The sequence below is a fragment of the Myodes glareolus genome, chromosome 18 (genome assembly GCF_982192425.1).
Source record: "Myodes glareolus chromosome 18, mMyoGla1.1, whole genome shotgun sequence".
NCBI classification, from domain to species: Eukaryota; Metazoa; Chordata; class Mammalia; order Rodentia; family Cricetidae; genus Myodes; species Myodes glareolus.
In genome coordinates this window covers 38813970-38830734 of record NC_142043.1, presented here as the reverse complement: position 1 = coordinate 38830734, position 16765 = coordinate 38813970, and the positions used below count along the sequence as shown (strand labels likewise).

The 16765-nt window shown below is 45.8% G+C and overlaps 1 protein-coding gene across 3 annotated transcripts in view; it reads right to left on the bottom strand.

The window, feature by feature from the left end:
- Positions 1–16030, bottom strand: part of Il1r1 (interleukin 1 receptor type 1) — a 67899-nt gene extending 51869 nt beyond the window's left edge. For 2 of the 3 annotated variants that reach the window (XM_048430224.3, XM_048430228.3), the window contains exon 1: positions 15733–16030. The gene's annotated coding sequence lies outside the window, so the exon portion shown is untranslated. Of the gene's footprint in view, positions 1–3679; positions 3806–15732 lie in introns of those variants that run through there. The other variant, XM_048430226.3, reaches the window with a different exon arrangement.
- Positions 16031–16765: the final 735 nt, after the last annotated feature.

Genomic DNA, 16765 nt, shown 5'->3' with positions numbered 1-16765 from the left:
CACATATTTTCGATTCCAGCACTTGGGAGCCTGAGGTAGGTGGATCTTCGTGAGTTCAAGGCCAGCCTAGTCTACAAGAGTTCTAGGACAGCTCATACTGTTACAAAGAGAAGCTCTTTCTCAAAAAAAAAAAAAGAAAGAAAAAGAAAAGAAAAGAAAAGAAAATTAAAGTGATAATTAGAAAAATAGTCCCACAAAGTGAAATCTTAAAACTTGAGCTGTGGGTGACAGTTGAGATTTAAGTCATAAGTGACATCGTCTTGTGCATTTATTGGTCATAAATGTTCTGCCCACGGGAAAAAAAAATGATTGCTCATATAAGATGATGTGCCAAGTGGCTTGATTTTCTGGGCTCATTTCACAATAAATAAATCCATCGGGCCACCATAATATGCACCTTAAAAAGCTGCAGCTTTTGTTTGCCAATCAAAGCTCAATGTAGCTAGGAAATTAAAAGAAATAAAATCTATCTAGTCAACCAAATGCTAACAGCCTGGGCTCATCATGTGATTTCCGTGAAGTCCCTTCAAATGAAATCCCTGTTGGGCGGAGAAAGCCACCTGGCACCAGGCTCACCACATATTTCCCAATATAACAGATGAATGTGGAATCTCTCTGAGACTGTCTCCGAGTCTCCATCCAGAAATTAATCTCGTGTACTTAAGTTCAAAACAATAACCTACAGACTACACATCTTCTCTGACTTTTGGCGGACCAAGAGCAGTGTGATTTTGTTACCATGGTGAACAGCCAGGCTTCCTCAGGCAGCACAGAGTGTTTTAAAAGTAAAACCCTCCACAGACAAAGGAACGTTTGGAAAGTGCAGTGGGAGCTTACGTTTAAACTGTGTTTAAATTCGCCAAAGACAGGTATCATCTATAATAATGCTAACACGAAGAGTTATTCCTGGCCATGCCTTAAATACCTAAATTGCTACGTGCAGAGCTGACTCTATGTTATTTTGATAAAGCTAAGTGCATACGTAAAATAAAGTCTTCTTCTTGTCTTTTGAAACACTTGTGCTTCCGTGGACCCATTGTCAGCACAGGTCTGTGGCCAGATGCATGGAGATGTCCATCGCCCTGCAAGGAATTCTCTGCCACCAGCTGGGTATTCTGCAATTCGATTCAATTCTGATATTGACAATTGTTCATGAAGACTCCAGAAGCAGAGAGCTTGGTCACAAAAGTCAATCTCTGATGCTGCAAATACCGATTGCCCGGGTTAGGCTGTCACCAAGGTCCCGACACCTCCTCACAGTCTGGGATAGCTTCAGAACATAGGAAACCAGTTCAGGCATTTCTCATACAATTATGACTATGACAAAGAACACAGATGCGCAGCCAGATGGTGAGAAACAGAAGGCAAGGTATGTAGGAAGGGGCTCAAGAGTCCTTGCCAGGCAGGCTTCTCATGACGTGTTCAACACCCAGAAACTCTCCCAACTCCCAGTTCCTACAGAATCTTCACCACCTGGGGATGACCAAGCATCAGTCTCCCCTCGCTAAAGCTAGGGAGCGGGCAGAATGCTCTGAGCTTCTCAACCTGGTTTGTTCTTCCTAGGGCCCAGCCCACCACGCTTAAATAGAATGAGAATGTCTGTTTATGTCTCCCAACATAAAGGTATTTCTTCCAAACAGGAAAGTTTAAGGCATTGGAATTTCAACTGGGTGCCGTGAACAGGGAGAAACTTGGTTACTGTGTATCTATGCGTGCCTATGTAGAGACATAAAGGGGGTTCTTTGTCGGAAAGGACATGCACATTCTGTCGCACCAGAGGTCTGATTTCGATTTAAGCACTCCGATACTATTCCAAGGTCTTAATAAACGAGATTGACTCTTGAAACAAGCGCTTGCTTGGAACATGGGACTGAGCAAATGTTTTCTACCCAGCAATTTCCACACTCAAAGACCCTTTCGGAGAAATCCATTTAGCTTTTCCCTAAGGAGACTTCCCAGGCCTGAAATACATCTGCCTACATTCATCTAAATAAACTAAAGATGGGGGAACACGCAGGAAAATGGCCAGGAAGACAGTCCCAAAGCGCCTCTTTGAATTATAAGTAACTGAAGGCCCATGCTGGCAACAGTTTCGCGATCCAGGAAATCCAAAGAAACCAAACAGTGATGTTTGCGTCCATTATACTTTGTGATGTCCACAAAGCTGCCAGGCGCTGAATGCCCCTGGGGGAGGATCCCTTCAGCTGCCTGGAAGTTGGGTTGGAGCAGCCTAAGGAGGCGGCCAGCACTGCCCAGTGTGCTTCCTGTGCTGATTGGTAGCTGTCACAGAGTAAACACTTTGCTGTGGTTATCGTTTGCTTACCCCACAGGCTGGCAGGGAAAGTGTCACGATTTCAGGTGCGCTCTAAATAAGAAAGAAGTGATTGTTTATCTAAAACTGGGCATGAAGCTTGGCGGGGGGCGGGGGAAGCAGCTAATGGGGACTGGGGCGGCTCAGTTGGTAAAGTGTTTGCCATACAAGCACAAGCACTTAAGTTCCAACCCTAGCACCTATGCAAATAAAACTGGGCACAGTGGTGGGAATCCCCAGCCCTGGGAAAAAGTGGCCAGCTAGAAGCTCACTGACCCACTAGCCTAGCTCAAGGAGTTTTGGGACAGTATTACCTATTATTTGAAACCACCTCATTAAAACTTCCGAGCCTTCCAAGAGAAGAGAGATACCCAAGACCTTTCACTACATTGCTTCCTTCTGCCATTGGGTTTCCACCCTTCATTGTGTGGTAAAACAGCACCTTCTGAGCGTGATTTCTTTTTATTCCTTATTTATGTAAGAGTCTTTCAAATCCAGCCAAATGCATGTCACAAGGGAATTAGGATTCAACAACAGAGCACGAGGAAGTGGAATCGAGAAACTACAAACATGCAAATTTGACGTGGAAAATGTCATGATTCCAAGGGTCAGGCTGGCTAACGCGATTTCACCCCTTTCACCAGTGAAAAGCAGAAAACCCAGACAGGAGAGAGGAGTCCAGAACCATTCTTTTCTTCTTTTGTGTCCTTCAACACTTCTAAAACAATGTCAGGCACTGAATAACCAGATCTAGCTAGAGAGAGAGAGAGATCTCAGCTACAGGAAAATCAGTCTCTCTCTCCCTCCCCTTCTTACCCCCTCTCTGCCCACTTTGCCACTCAAGCACTTTCCTATAATTAAAATTCTCACAGGATATATTGATAAACATTCAAAAGCAAAAAAAAATATTTTCTGTTCATGCCCAAATCTGGCTGATTCCCACACTTTTTTTCTTGTATTTGGAAAATAAAACAGTCATTGGCATATTTCCCGATGAGTCAGTGTCGCCCAGCACTGCACAATCCTTGTGGCACTTACTACCCAACCTCCAATATCAGTCTTGCTTTCTGTCCTCAGGTCTTTGCTGCCACTGCTCGCAGCACCAAGATGATGCAGGGGCAGAAGAAGGGCCCTCTGCTTCTTAGGAGTGGGGTTAAGAGCAGAGGAAGTATTTAGAAGCTAGAGGGAAGGAGAGAGGAAGCAATGAATGGGGTTGCCTAGTACTAGGAGAAGTCAGACCACCCCCCTGCCTAGTCAATGCCAAGCTGAGGCCTCTCCCCTCTCTCCAGTTCCTTCTCTCCCACCTCTGTGCACACACATATGGAGGCACCACAATAGCCTCGAATTCCAGCCTTTTCTTCAGCTTACTTGTGAAAAGGGTCTCTTGTTGCTCCTGGCTGCACAGTCCACGCTAGCTGGCCAGAGGCCTTCCACGGAGTTTCCCGTCTGTCTCCCATCTTGCTGTAGGGCACTGAGATTACAGAACTACACTACTGCAGCTGGCTTTACGCGAGTTCTGAGGATGGAAACTCATGTGCTTGTATGGCAAGCGTGTTACCTACCGAGCCTTCTCTCAGCCCTGGGCCTTCCGTTTCAAACAAGTCTCTTAGTTTGTCCTTGAGGTGGCTATAGTTATTAAGTGTCCTTGTGACCTTCCCCAGCATCCAGCGTTTGGCCTGCCCTTGCAATTTCCTCTTAGAATACCGTCCTCCTCCTCTTCCTTCCCTTTCCCCTCCTCCCCCTCCTCCTCCTCCTCCCTCTTCTTCCTCCTCCCCATCCTCCCTTTCCTCCCAAGTCCCTATCTCCTGACCCCTGAGACTCCCAAAGTAGGTTTTAGGACACTCCCAAACTCTGTCCCTGAAACAATGCAGGGCTCACCACCTTGAGCCCCACCCTGCCTGTGGCCCTCTACAACCCTGCTTTGCTCTGCCTGTGTTCTCTTCTCTTCCCTGCTGCTTGCTAAAGACACTTAACGATATTTTCTATCCAGCTAAGGAAATCAGACGTTGAAGTGTTTGTCAAATGAACCCAAGCCGCCCTGTTCACATGCCTAATGCTCGCAGTTCCTGAGGAAGTGAGGAGCACACTCAGCAGGTCCTAGCTTTCCAGAACTTCCAGGGCCAAGGTCTTCTGAGAAACGGACTTAAATATCCCCCAGCAGGCAGTATTTGGCAATCCCTCTAGACACGCTTGATTTAGCCTGCTCCTTGTTTACTTGGGTAATTGACTGGCTTAATAGCTGTCGACTCCCGGGTCAGTGATTCCCAAGCCATATTGTGCAGCGAAGGCCGCACAGTATAACCACAGAGTCCTGAAAACCCAGGCTGCGCTCAGGCCCGTCCATGCACAAACCCCCCTGGGGGTGAGATCCAGGCTTTAGTGTTTTCAAGGTTCTTCAGCTGATTTCCAAAAAGCGCAGCCAGGACTGGGTGCAAATGGGCAAGCGAGAGTGAGCGATGTTGCCTGGATCTGATCCCAACTGTTTCCTATCCGTTGCTGCAGACCGAGGCCACCCCAGGAAGAGAGTTCAAGTTTCACTGGGACAATTAGGTGTGAATCCTGCCCTACAAGAAGGGCCTGCCTCCTCTGCCTGACTTCCAGCTGTGTGACACAGTCCTGTGAACCTAGTTTCTGTCTGCTAGGGCACACAACCTAGTTTCTGCATCTAGGGCACAGGACCCTGCCAAATTGTTAAAAAGCATCACCTTGGGGGAAGTCTCAGTGTGAGGCTGATGATCCCCACTGCCTGTGATTCCCCTCAGGCCTACAATAGCAAACACTGTAGCCTTTCTTCTTCCCTCTGAGTCAGCCCAGGAACTCATATAGAAAAGCGATTAAACCTTGAGGGAAACTGATTCAAACAGGTAGTTGTCGCAGGTTCACATTTGAAGTCAAAGAAGTTTCGATATTCCTCCTGTCGCTGCTGAGTGCAATCACAGGGTAGAATCAATCCTGAGAAATGAGTGTCCCTTAGTGACTAGCTAAGACAAAGGCGATGAGACCAGATTTCTGCCTCCCCCCTTCTAGTAGAATCTGTTTAACTATTCCACAGAAATTGCTAGTGGGTTTCCCATGATGCCCGGATGTATACTTTATTATTAAACAAAGTGCACACTGGTGTGGGCACACATTGCTGTCAAACTTCTCAGAGGCTTTCTGCTGATCCTTTCTGGGACTTAAAAATAAGACTTTTACGTGATACCTTTTTAAAGAGATAGCTTATTTACAGGTGCCAGTGGGGGTAATATCCACCAGGGTTGTTCGAAGGAAGCCTGAATCTGCTCGGTGCTAGCAAGCTGGAAAACTTATGGCCCAGACACTGTTCTCCTGTAGACTGACTCAGAGTCACAGGGTCTCAGCTCGCAGTTCACACCTTCCGATGCTCTTTCAATAGACATTGTACTCGGTGTTGTGAATTTGGATCTCTTGCTGGGCTGCTGATTTGCAATGTCATACTTAACCAATGTTGGGCAGCCGCAGCAAGATTTCCAATCAGCCAGGTTGTCAATCAACAGACACTCGAGAGTATGCTGTGCTCCGAGCAGCGGGGTTGGGCAAGGCCAGTGAATTGTGTGCACTGTCCAGTAACAGTTCCAATTTATGTTCAGTTTCTCAAGATGTAACCCCATTACAAATTCAAAAGCTTCAATACCTCTCTTAAAAGATGAACTTTATGGGGACTCGGCAGTTAAGAGTACCTGCTACTCTTGCAGAAGTCTCAATTCAGTTCCCAGCACCCATGTGGTGGTGACTCACAGCTATGGTAATTATGAAAGGAGTCAACACCTTCTAGTCACTTCCAGGAGCACATATATTCATCAGACACATGTTCATACCCATAAAAAATATGTAAAATTACTTTTTAAAAATACATTCACAAACTACTCTTTGTTTTCCTTCGATCATTTTGTCACTTCTGCAAAGTTTGAGAGTCCAAAATACCAGCTTTCAAATCCGAAGTCTTCTGTTGATTTTCCCAAGAAACATGACTCCTATCCTCAAATCCCAGTTTCCCTAGGAAGAAACTGAAAATTACAAAACCCGTGGGAGAAATGTAAGCAATGCCTTAAGAGCTCCCAGATGTCACATGGAGGAGCTGGATGTCTGCGAACCCTTTGTTCTGGGACTTCCTGGCGAAGTAGTCCCTAGGCCAAGAGGCTAGGCTAGAAGGTGCAGCTTCCAAGACTAGATGCCCACTCATCCATCCCCAGAGCAGCCAGAGAGGTCAACAGGCCAGCAAATAAAGCTGTAGGCCAGAAAGCATTTAAGAGTGGTTGACTCATGATTTCCAGTCAAGTTCTACAATTATAGAGGCAACATCAACCTCTGGGGGCATAATTATGGCTCTGGAATGTGTTGGCTTTGTGGTTACGTTGGGCTATGCTCTGGGGAGCAATGTCTGAGCAGCCCCATTGCTAGCCTCAGACAAGAGCAACCAATCTAGTGTCAAGAGGTTCAGTGTCTCTATAGAAAAGCCATGTTCAAGACTAACAACCCTCTGTCCCAATGGTAAATGAGCCAGGCGCCCACAAAGTACGTAAATGTGCTGCCATAGCACTAGAACAATGTCCCATAGCATTAAAACAATGTCATCGCTTGCTCTTTGGCTGCTTCTGGTAGTGTTCAGACAAACCTCGGCAGAAATCCCTGCTGAGATTCTTTTATTATTATTATCATTTAAATCTGTTCACATCGTCATTGTGAATTGATGAGGCATGGTGTCTCAGTTTGTTGTGACTGCTGTAACAAGTGACCATGGACAGAGTGGTTTAAACAACAAATGAATATTTCCCATGGGTCTGGAGGCTGGAAGTACAAGGTCCGGGTACCTGCAGATCTTCTGGCCAGTGACAGCTCAGCTCCGGGCTTGCCAGCACCTACCTGGCTTCTTGTTGGGTAGGCACGTGGCCAAATGAAAGCTAGGCAGCTTCGAATTAGCTTCTGTGCTAATCGAATGTATGAGGGCATCAAGCTCAGAACTTAAGTATCTCTAGGAGACCCTGCCTTTGAATATCAACACACGGGGATCAAAGGCTAAACAACCATCATGCACGGGTTGAGGGAAACCAAGCACCAAGAATCCCTAAATCCTAAAGTATGTGTTTCGATTACACTTTCTACAGATACATGTCAAGCTTTATAGTTTCCTGGACTCTGGTTTTGAAAACAATTGGCTTTTCATAGCCATACATTCTACCTTCATGTGTTCAGACAACCACGGGGCAGGCGGAGGGGGGGGCGGATATTTGAAACAAATATGTCTGTGCTGACCATGCACAGATGTTTTATCTTGTCCCTATTCTGTAAACCATCTGGTATAATAACATATGTGTAGCATTTACACTGTATAGATATTAGGCTATGTAGAAACAGTGTAGAGTACAAAGAACTGTCTGGAGATGTGTTTTGTATAATAGGTTGATCATTCTTGAACTTTGGTGCCTCAGGAACCAGTCCCCTGCAGACAACCAGAGGCGACTACACTCCTCTTACCTCGTTGACGCACGATTAATAAAAACCCAGGGTTAGAAATTGGGGTTCAGTCTGAAGATCTGAAAAAGCAAAATAGTCAGTCACTGGCTCTTACCTCAATCTACTCTGAAAGGGCGATCCTGTCTCCCAAAATCTCTGAATGAGACTATATGTCTGAGAGCTGTCTCTCCCCTATCCTATATTCCTCTCTAGGGCTGGGATTAAAGGCATGCAGCACTGGAATTAAAGATGCGCATCATTGTGGCTACTGGGATTAAAGGTGTATGTTATCATAATCTGGTCTGTAAGGCTGACCAGCGGGGCTGTTTTACTCTCAGATCTTCAGGCAGTCTTTATTTATTAAAATACCATTGAAATGTCCCTATACCTTGTCACTCAGAGCTGTCCATGACGCCTTGAGGCCTCTGTTGAGTCTGCCTGGGGCAGTTCTGTCTGGGTCATGCGTTTGGAATTTGCTTACCGAGTCACTTCTCAGAAATAACCCTTGTCCTTCTCCCTGGACCAGAAAGTGAAGCTGCTACAATGTTAGCTATCCTGACAACTACCCATTCGCTACCCAGGTACACCTGGATCTGCAGAAACCTGCCCCATCACTGCTTCCCCAGGGTCACATTGACTGACAGCTGTATCCCAAACATCCCCACTCCCACACACAGACACATTAACTCTACCCTTCCCTGGCCACAAATGATCACCTAGGACAGTTTCGCCTTAGAGCTGGGTCTGGGTGTCTGATCAAAACCATGTTGTCTCTTTCATAACACGAAGCATCTCTGGGCTTAGTTAGAGTCACTAGGAATGTTAGCCCTGGTCCAGCCCACACCCAACCAGCACGGTAGACTCATAAGTAAATCAGCCCACGGTAATGGTCCAGAGGGAGGGATGACTTGTAAGAGAATTCCAGCTCACTCTCTCTGTGGTCGGCAGGACTTCCTAGAAATTTTGTTCAGCTCTAAAGGATAATCGTCCATGCTCGTTGTTCACCGAAGTCGGGAAGTCTTGGCCTCCCTATTTGTCCATGCAGTGGTGTTGAGGAAGAGGTGACCATAGCCCCACCCCCAGCTATAGACAAGGATCTAAAGAATGACACACAGATGTCTCCAGGTCTTGAGATGCTGAGGATACTACAACACCAAGCAGAATCTCAGTGGGATCAGCAGCCATGATCACTAGGTCTAAGTTTTATCTGGTACCCCCAAGGTGGTAGGACCCTCCTCACTACCCCTCTGCGTTCATGTAGTACGTGTGGCTGTTGGTAGTCAGCAGCCAGTTTGGGCTCAGGGTAGATTGACAGCTGCTTGCAATTTCCTTTTTTTTCTTTTTTTTCTTTTTGTATACTCCCATTCCTCTCCCACCTGTAAAGCCTGGCACAGTGCCAAGCACAGAGAGGAGTCGAGAACTGGCAATTCGCCCAGAGAGTCACTTCTCAGAAATAACTCCTGTCCCCTTCCCTGGACCAGAAGGCAAAGCTGACAATGACCTATGTCAAATGGTCAGTCAGTTTAGCAATAGATGAGAATGCTGTTTGTTAAGAGAAGCTTCACTTCTAGGAAACATAAAATTTATTTTAATAAAAACGCCTCTATGGCCATTTTAGACAAAGCTTTTATCATTTGTCTTATGCTGAGGTCAGGGCTTGGTAAAGCACAGGTCCTTCACCCAGCATCACCCCAGTCATGATCTCTTGAGGTAAAAGCAGTGGGTGCTGGTGCATAGGGTCTAGTATTACCCGGGGAAGCAAGTGCAGTCCCCAAGGTTTAAGTGTGGACGCTCCCACTCCATCATCCCATCCTACAACCTAAGTCCATCTGAAGTTCCCAATAAAGTCCAGGATCCTATCTCTGTCCTAATGCCCACCATGATCTGTCCTTGGTCTCTGTACCCAGTTCTTCTGATAACCTACTCCCAGCCCTTCACTACCATGTCAGACTATCAACAATCAAGTAACGTCTATTTGAGGAGATAGTCCTCAAATAGACATTACTTGATTGTTGAATTGGAGACAGGATCTCCTCTCACTATGTAGGATACATTGGTCTCAGATTTGTTTGGGATCTTTCTGCCGCGGACTTCTGAGAACTAGAATATGGGTGTGTGCCCGATTCTTCAACCAGAACTTTTACAAAGTTATACCCTCCCTCTACGCTCCATCTCATGCCTGACACCTCATCCTTTCCCCTCAAGAAGACTCAGTTATTAGACTAAGGCAGCTCTCAGTCACTAGTTGACTAAACAGCCCTTGAGTCTTTCATAGTAATCACCACATGTCCTCCGGCTCACACATCTGCCCAGCAGTGGCCAGATCCCCTTCACCTACCTTGGTGTCCTCTGGCTACACACACAGCAAGTCCTGAAAAACTAACTGCTAAGTGACTAGAAGTCATGATGAAGAAGATTTTGCAGCCAAGAGAATGGATGTCCAGCTTCATTCATATTCTGAGACAGTTTTAAAACACACTGGAGTTTTGAAGAAATAATAAAACACAGTGAATTCACATTTTTTCCCTTCAACAAGATTTAGTTTAAAGGACCTGGGAGATGGCCCCGTGAGAAAAGCACTCGCTACGTATGCATGAGGACATGGGTTCAAATGTCCCAGGGATGCATAAAAACTAGGTTGGGCAGCAGGAACCTGTAACCCCAGCACTGAATGGGGCAGAGACAGGTGGGTCCTGGGGACCTGCTGGCAAGGCACTCTAGCCAAAACAGCAAACTCCAGGTAGAAGGGAAGACCCTGTCTCAAAAAAAAAAAAAAAATGAGAAGAAGAGCAATGGAAAAAGTCACCTGACATCAACATCTGGCCTCCATACATGCATGTAAGAGTGAGCACACACGCACATGCGCGCGCACACACACACACACACACACACACACACACACACACACACATGCGCTCACGCTTACTGGGGAAGTCTGAGACGCATTTGGCCTACAGGTACGTGTGCTTGAACTTCTGCAAAGTGATAGGGGCAAGCTGTTGTTATTCATTGCAATCCTGATGAGGCCAGCAAAAGGCTACAAAAAACTTCAGTGACCTCCAAGGAGTTAAAACACAGCTTGTTAGACACAGAGATGGGACAGGGTACATAATGGTGTACCCTAGAAGTGAGGAAGTAGTGGGCACTGATAAAACAGCCCCCAGGAGAGCAGCTGTCACGAAAGACCAGAGAAAGAAGGGGCGGCAGAAAGGAGAGAGGTGAGGGACACTTTGCTGAACAGGCTCTTAAACCGCAGAAGTAGGTAAACTGTGTGTCACCTACTACTTAAAAAGAAAATCAGTAGCAACACAATATTCTTTCCATCTAGATGATCCCGGAAGTTACAATTATGAAGGAGATGTATAAAGACCAATAAACCATCTGCTGTTAGTACTTAGGTATCCTACTTTGAAATTACAAGGTTTTGTTTGGGCTGGAGATGTAACTCAGGGATACAACTGCTTGCCTAGAATGTAGAAGGCCCTGCATCCAATCCACAACACTGCTAGTAAGTTATTTATATTCAAAATTCCAACAGTTCATGGAAATATTTAACCAAGAGTAAACAAAAATCCACTATAATTGTGTCCGTGCCCATATCATAACCAGGACAGCTAAGCAGAGCGAAGACAGAGAAACTGCTCCTGAGAAACTATAACTGACTCCACTCCTAAGCCTGCACCTCATCCTACCCTTCTCAGGGAGTCTCTGAACTTCCGTAGTGATGACATGGAGGCTCTGCAGATGGAAGCAGAAAACAGGTTCCCGCCTATTTTAAGCACCTATCATTTTTACGTTGAAGAGATAAAGTGAATACCCAGACAGGGTATTCAGCCCCTGTCAACTCAGAGAAATTAAGGATGAGCTCTCCCTCACCTCCACGGGAAGGCCAACTTGCCTGAGATTGCTGCCTCAACGCCTCCCAAGGCAGCAGAACTATGTATGATCTCAGGACTTTTGATGCAAGAAGCATGAACATTAGGGTTCAGCTGTTCAAGACCCGTGGTCCGTGGGTTTGAAGCTAAGCACACTTGATAGAGGTTGATGGGTTGTGTGGTGGGCTATTTACTGACATTCTGGGTCTTGGCTTGCTCCTCTGGCTCTAGAGGAGAAAAATAATGAGTACCTTTTACCTGGCCAAGGATAAAAGTGTCTGAGTATGTGGGATTTTTTTTCTCTTCACATCTTGGACTACGTGCGTGAAAATAAAAAGACACCTTGAGGGCAAGATCTTAGACACGAGATCCACTTGTTTGACCTACATCTCCCGCACACTATCTGGCAGAATGCTTTGAGTAACCTGTTGTATGAAGCAAAGTTTCCTGAGTGGAATTTTCCATTTGTGCGAATTCCATTGTGCGAATGTGGCTCATAAAGTTTCAGCTTTGGGATTCATCTTTGGTGATGTTTAAGTTCATGAGAAAAATATGGGATACCATGTATTTTTAAAAAAGAACGTAAGAGAAAACCCATGACGTGCACACACACCTAAGTGAACCACACGGACTGCAGTCGCCCAGAACCACATGTCATGGCATCTTCCCTGAGTCCGCGGGGCTCCAGAGTAAGGCTGTCTGCACCAAGAATCTTACCTCTTGTACCAACTTCTGATGAGATTCACCCAAGTCACTTCTCTATGCCTCTCAGCTTCCTAATCTTCAAAACAAGCTAGCAATAATGGTTCCTCCCTGTGTGGTTGTAAAAGGGATGGCGGCTGGGTCTTAGGTCTGCACTTGCTTTGGCCAGCGGAAGCTCTCATCCCCCAGGACAAACATCTGCTAGGTCCTGATCAGCACATGAGGGCTGGGGAGAGAGTCAACCTCTCTGTTCTCCTCCCCCTCAAATCACGCTCCGGTCAAGCGTACGTTTCCTTGCTTAGAAACACCCGTTAAGAACTTCACAGGCACACTCAATAGAAAAAACAAACAAACAAGCAAAAAAACCTCAATCTGGTCACCCCAGAAAAGCCCTATCTGGGATGATTTAAGAACAAAAACAAAGCATACAGATGGTGACGATGCCTGTGAGGGGGTGGCACGGTGTCCTAAATGCAGAAGGACGACAAAATGGCAAGTTGGACACTGTTTTTATCTCCAGCATTCCACGTGCGGTTGGAGCAGAGCAAAGGCTGCTCCTGAATCTAAGTCAACTTTAAAGACGAGATAAAACCACAAAGATGAGGTGGTTCCCCCACCACCACAGGTAAAAGTCAGAGCAAAAGAAGCAAGCCCCACTCCCTTAACACACTTTCAAAGGAGGTCACAGACCTCTGAAACTGGGTTGGCAGAAGTTACGGTAAAAGGTCACTACTTTGATGTTAAATAACCAGAAGAAGAAGAAAAAGATAAACTGAACCCAAAGGATAGAGAAGCCAGTTTCCAGAAAGGCTTTCTTTCCCAAAGTTAATCAACACAATGAAAAATGCCCATTGCCAATTGTTCAGGCTAGCACAATTTAGATAGATAGATAGATAGATAGATAGATAGATAGATAGATAGATAGATAGATAGATAGATAGATGATAGATAGATAGACAGATAGATAGATGAAATCAGGGCTAGTGGCAATGTTGCTAGATTGTATTCATACACAGGGGATGGGGACTTACATAGAGCACTCCTAGGATAAATTAAACACTGGGCTCTCCCTCTAGGAAATTATCCCAAGGCAATATTCACGAGAAGATGCAAAAAGATTCAACCGCAAGGATGTTCTTTTTCACAGAGCTGATAATAGAGAAGAAAACAATGTCTCATGGCCAAATAGATCAAATAAGATTTGCAGCATCTTTTAAAGGCTTGCGGGGCTCAGCATGTGTGCAGTGACACACTTGGACATGTGTGGAGGCCAGAGCGTGTCCTCTGGTGTCTTCCTTAACCATTTCGCTACCTTTTTATTCCACCCCAATTCTGAGACAGGGTTTCTTACTGAACCTCAAACTCTTCAGTTGGCTAGACCGGCTGGCCTGTGAGCTCCCAGGCCCTGCCTGTCTGTCTCCCTGGTGCTGGAGTCATTGACAGTCGCTGGTACACCAGCTTTCTCATGGGTACTGGATAACTAAATGCAGTTCCTTGTCTTTGCACTGTGAGCTCTCTCTCTACCCACTGAGCCATCTCCCCAACCCCTAAAGTTCTAATATAAAGAAGTCCATTGCTATGAAAAGTTGCTCACACTATGTTGCTAGAAGGTAAATTAGGGTAATAAAATATAAGTAGTATGGCTTTATTTCTTAAAAATGCAGACATATTCAGAAAGCAAGATACTCACTAGTGGTACAGGTTAAATCTCCCATATCTGAAATGTTTGTTACCAGAATGGTTTGAATGTCGGAAATTTTTTGGTTTGGAAATATTTACACAGTCTTCTGTCATCGAGTCTTCATTATCCACAACATTGAAATCTCTGAATCCAGACTGAAACCTTCAGGCATCATTTCAGACAAAGGATGTGCAACGGCTCACTCACGTGTTCCTCTTGCAAGTATGTGTTGTTCTTGTCTATCTTTTATTATCTGTATATACTTACCTGTGTAACAGTGAACAAGTACTGTCTGTCAGTTTTTGAAAGGTATCTTCTAGAAACATACTTTCACCATTGCTTAATAATGGCAGTCAAGTTTTTCTTCTAATTTAACTGTCAGGCTTATGCCAATAAGGTCTACAGGCCCAAAGTGTTATGTGCATGTGTGGTTGAGAATGACTATATGAATCTTTCAAAAATGACTTACGCTACTAGAAAGAGCATGATAATCTCAGAAAGTATTCCCCAACCTTCTGGACGATTCTCGTTTCCTCGCTTCCCAACAGATCATCTTGTTTACAGTGAACATGGAGGATTGGCGCTGAACACACAACCCACAGGCAGCCAGTTCGTAAATGCTGGCACATACCAAACACTTCGGTCCTTGACTGTCTTCACTTTTGGGGAGAATTCCTCCCCACCTTCTAGCAATCCAAAAGCTTACCAACACAGCACGAAACGAGTGTCGTTCACAAAATAACTTGGGAATCTGTGAACCTCAATCAAACTGAAGACAGTAAACTTAATTTTGTACCCCTCCCTCACTTTATTTTCTTATTTTCTGTCTTTATTCTTTCTGGCTCTGCCCCATTTTTGTTGTTGCTGTAGGGATCAGAGATACAAGGTTAAGGCGTCCAAGAAAAAATCAGGGCAAAACTGGTACTCCTCATTGAGAGTACAGACACAGTCTTCTCTATGGCCATATACACTACTTCCCAACAGAGAGCTACATAGTGAGACTCTGTCTCCATAGCGAAACAAAGAGGAAGGCATGCACATGGTTTTAAGGTGCAACATGTTTTAAACCTCGTTGAAGGAAGTGTGCGCAAGTGTTGCCTTTAGAGTACATAATGACTTCGCAGGGAACCAGCAGCGCCGGGGATAACTACGCAGGGCCCTCAGCAAACTCTCGCGTGAGAGAGAACGCCCCTCTAAACAGTGGCCACTAAGGTGAAGTGATGCCTCAGTTCTCACGTCCACGGCGGCATTTCAAACGACCTCACAAAACGCCCTTCCCCTTATAACCATCACCACTGATGCAAAGCCAAGACTATTATAACATACAGGTAGCATAGCGTAAGTGATGTGAACTGAACTGGTAAGGAGTGTGCACATAGGCCCTAGATGCACTTATACCACACAGTTTCCGTGTATTTCATCGTTAATCTCCCACATAATGAAACCTAATCACAGGCGATCTTAGCATGCTCATACATGATGCATCTTTATGGTAAGTGTGCCCACAGAGACGCGGACTATCAAGAAACCCCACATCTGCTTTCAGCGAACAGAACAATGTTATCTTTGCTCTGGTTCTATTTGTCCCTCCCAACCAGCTCATCGGCGTCTAAGTAAAACATCTCTACTCACCCGACAAAGAAGGAAAAATACTAAGACAGAAAACCCTAAAGTGAAGCGAGCCATCTTACCGTCAGTGTGGTTCATGGTTCGGGGCACCAGGAACTCTGACAATCATCCAGCAGTGGTTCTTCCTGGGATGAAGTCTGCTGGCCTGATGCTGGCTGTTTAAAACAAAACTCCCTTTTGTGGTCAGTCCTGGACAGCATTACTTGTTTCTTTCCTTCTAAGAGAGCCCTGGGCAGGGTCTGGGGGGCGGCACAGGAGCGACAGCTCACATCTTGTCAGGCGACCCAGAGAAAGTGGGTTCCTGATGACGCCTGTGTCAGAACCCTCTTGGGGCTTTAATCCTGCCGTGACACATCTGGGGAACTATGAACAGGAAGTGCAGAGCTAGGCCGTAAGCCAGAAGCCTTCTGCAAACGTGCCAAACCCTTATGAAATGTTAGTACCGTGGCTGCACATAAGTCTCCCACGTTGTTGCACAAGGCAGGCTTTCTCTCCTTGTCTAACCTCACATTCAATCTAGATGAGGCCACTACCTACACCCGGTCTAGAGCTGCTGACCTGCTCTGAGTTCTTCACAGACAGAGCCTGGTCTGGGATCTCATCCCATCCCCCTACACACACTACACACACACACACACAAACACACACACACACACACACACACACACACACACATGCTACAGAACAATGTCCACTGAGACAAATCCCCAGGCATTCAGTTCGACAGAGGGATGGGATCTAGGGCATCACACCTATCAACCTGGTGCTTCCTGAGAGAGAGGATAGGGCAGGGTTTTCTCATATGCTGCCCTTCCTGGGCCCTGCACACCAGAGAATGCTGTCAGTGTCCTAAGAGCCTGGCCTGTCACCACGCTGATCTTGACCCTGCCAGCGCAAGCAAGCAAGTCTGCTAACCGCCTACTCCAGGACTGAAAACCCTGTCAACAGGCCTTGAGGGCATCCTGGTCATTGTCATTACCCTTTCCTGGATGTCTTCATGCAACTCAGAATGGTTGTCGCACTAACTTCAGAAGACAGTGGCTGACCTTTGTTACTGATGTGAGTGCTTGAACCCCTTTGCTGCCGCTTTCCTTC